General features: G+C 44.6%; 1 protein-coding gene across 3 annotated transcripts in view; it reads left to right on the forward strand.

Annotated features, from left to right (window-relative positions):
* Window positions 1-3386, forward strand: part of NPLOC4 (NPL4 homolog, ubiquitin recognition factor) — a 92167-nt gene that overhangs the window by 47239 nt on the left and 41542 nt on the right. The window lies entirely within an intron of this gene.

Genomic DNA, 3386 nt, shown 5'->3' on the forward strand with positions numbered 1-3386 from the left:
TGGGATCTTGGGCACGCACGCACACGTGCGCGGTGTGAGTTTTAAGCCACGGGGTCCAGGATGCGAACCGAGGTCGACTACGTGGAAGTCCAGCGACATAGCCATTATGCTAACTGCTGGTCCCCCCAGATTTAATTCTTTATCTGTTTTTAAAATTTTGCCAGGGAGGGGACTAGCAGTTGGCATAATGGCTATATAGATCGCTGGACCCCATGTAGTCAACCGTGGTTCCAGTTCTGGACCTGGTAGCTTAAGCTCACGCCTGGCACATGTGTGTACGTGCCTAAGACCCTGAGAGGAGAATGGAGAAGGGATTGCGGCATGGCCATCCTCTCTGGGGGGTGATTTCTCACTTTCCGTCTCTTTGTTTCTGTCTTTCTGGTGAGCGCATGCGCCCTATAGCAAAAATCTCTCAAAAAAAAAAAAAAATTACCAGAGTGTACACGTGTTCTCTGTAGAGAGAGAAACAGAGAAAGTGAGAAAGCACCCCCCATAGGGAATAGTCATGATGCAGTCCCTTCACTTCCACTTCCTCCTTTTGGGGTGTTGGGCATGCACACACATGCTTAGCATGTTCTCTAAGCCACTGAGTGCAGGACTTGAGCTGTGGTCACCCGTGTGGGATCTAGCTGCTGTAAGTACCATACTACTGGTCGGCCCCCGTGCCCATTTTAGAAAGTCTTACTTCGAACGGAGCAGTTTGCTTTTATTTATGTTACTTTACTTTTTTTTGCCAGAGTGCTTGTGTGCTTGCAGGAAGGTGGGGGGGCAAGAAAGCGCCCCAATGGGCGTGGTTACGCCAACAGCCTGCACCTGCACTTCCCTCTCCTTTCAAGTATAGAGGCCAGGGTGTGTCCAGGCCATCAGGTCTGGGGCTCAAACCGCATGGTCGGTCATGTGGGGTCTAGCTGCCCCAACCACCAGGCCATAGTCTGGCCCTCGTTTCTGTTTTATTAATTCATTTGGAGGAAGATTTTTTTTTTTTTTTTAGTTTTTGCTATATGAGATGTGTGCTCATTGGAGACAGAGAAAGAAAGAGGGAGGGAGAGAGAGAGAGAGAGAGAGAGAGAGAGAGAGAGAGAAATACCCCCCAGGGAGGATGGGCATGCCTCAATCCCTCATCTTCCATTCTCCTCTCAAGATTTTGGGCTGCACGCACACATGCTGGTCCCAGGACATAACCTGTGCTTGCCATTTTAGATCTGTAATCCAGGCATCTTACTGTTCGTGCCATTTGCTGACCCCGGAGGAAGAATTTTCTTGGTCATTATTTTATTTATTTATTTATTTTAAAGAATTATTTAATTGTATTTACTTATTTATTTTAATTTGATCAGAGGGAGACAGAGAGAGAGAGAGAAAGTAAGAAAGCAAGCCTCTATGTCCGGGACTCGAACTGTGGTCACCCATGTGGGAATCCAGCGCCCTTAATCACCACACCACCTGCCAGCCCCTGTCATTATTTTAAATACTTGGTATTATTGTTTATTTACTTACTTTGCCGTCTTACTGAGATTTTGTTTGTACACATACATGTGCCTAGCATGTTTCTCAAGCCACTGGGTACAGGATTGGAACTGTGGAGTTGGTCATATGGAATCTGGCTGCCTTAACCACCAAGCCTCGGGCCTGGTCCAGCCTTTTAAATTTTAATTAGTAATAATTTTTTTTTAAGAGCAGTTTTGCTATAGGGCACGTGTGTACACTGGAGACAAAGAGAGATAGGGAGAATCACCCCCTGGGGGCTTGGCCACAGTGCAGTCCTTTCTTCATTCTCAGGATTTGGGGCATGTATACACATGCATCTGCTGTGAGTGTTAAGCCACCAGGTCCATGGTTTAATCATGGTTGACAAGGTGGGAGTCCAGCAATGTAGCCATTACACCATCTGTTGATCCCAAAATTTAATTTTTAATGATTTTTTTTTTGTAACTTTGCTACAAGAGGTGTGTGCTTGCCAAGAGATGAGGGGTGTAAGGAAAGAGAGTGAGAAAGCCCCCCAGGGGTTGGCCACACCACAGTCCTTTCTCCTCCATTCTCTTCGCAAGATTTTGGACTCCTTGGGACCAGCAGATGGCATAATGATTATGTCACTGGAATCCCATGTAGTCGATCGTGATTTGAATTCCAAACCTAGCAGCTTAAAACTCAGGCTGGGTGCATGTGTGTGCGTACCCAAAATCCTGACAGGAGAATGGAGAAAGGATTGCAGTGTGGCCACCCCCTTGAGGGGAGTGATTTCTCACTTTCTGTCTCTTTCGGGTGAGTGCACATGCCCTATATCAAAAATCTTTCTTAGAAATGATTTTGGTCACACACGCACAAGCTCTTGGTTTATTTCTCCAGATGCTAGGAGTGAGACCCACCTGCACAGTTGGCCATGTGGAACCTATATTAACCACCATGCGGGCTCACTTTTATTTTAAAGTTGTTAGAGGATAAGATAGAAGAAGAGAGCAATCACTTCCCAGTATGGTACAGTCATGCTGCAATCTCTTCTCCATTTTTTTCATTTTGTAGGGATTTTGGGCATGCGTGCTCATTTGGCTGGAACATTTATTTTCTTTTCAATTTTACATAGGTCATGCACATTAGCCAGAGAGAGACAGAGAGAGTGAGAAGGCACACCTCATGGGGCATAACCACGCCACACTCTCTTTTCCATTCTCATTACAGTTTTGAGCGGCATGCACATGCACCCGGCGAGTCTAAAGCTGCCACGTTTAGGACTTGAACTGTGCAGTTGGCCATATGGGATCCAGCCAGTTTAACCACCATGCCACCAGCTGGCTCAGCTTAGAATTTTTCTTTTTTGGAGAGGTTTTTGCTATAGTGCACGTGCATTCGCCAGACAGACAGAGACAGAGAGGCAGCGAGAAATCACCCCCCAGAGGGGATAGCCATGCCGCAGTCCTTTCTCCTCCATTCTCCTCTCGGGATCTTGGACACGCATTGGCGTGAGTTTTTTTTTTTTTTTTCTCCCCAATTTATTTATTTGCATTCATTCACTGTACATCATTATAGCATACAAAATGAGATTTTCCATCCAGAGTACACTGTATATTGTCTCAATTAAGCACAGCAACAAACATGTTATTGTCAGCAAATAATCTTCCATTTCTTTTTTTTTTTTTTAGTGTATTACATTGTTTCTTCAAAAGGGAATGCCATGCACGTCAGTCAGTGCATAGACATTAATCTCCCCACTTCAACATTCCATATCTTTTCTGTTTTCCCCAATCATTATCTTTATTATTCTAATTATTTTTATAAAACAGTCAATTGCTATTTCTCATTTTGCTTGTAAAAATACTTTGCCCATCATGAAATACTTCGCAGACCAATCCAGTTGAGAATACTATACATGTCATCATCAACAGTTAATA

The sequence above is a fragment of the Tupaia chinensis genome, unplaced genomic scaffold, assembly GCF_000334495.1.
Source record: "Tupaia chinensis unplaced genomic scaffold, TupChi_1.0 Scaffold000159_1, whole genome shotgun sequence".
NCBI classification, from domain to species: domain Eukaryota; kingdom Metazoa; phylum Chordata; class Mammalia; order Scandentia; family Tupaiidae; genus Tupaia; species Tupaia belangeri.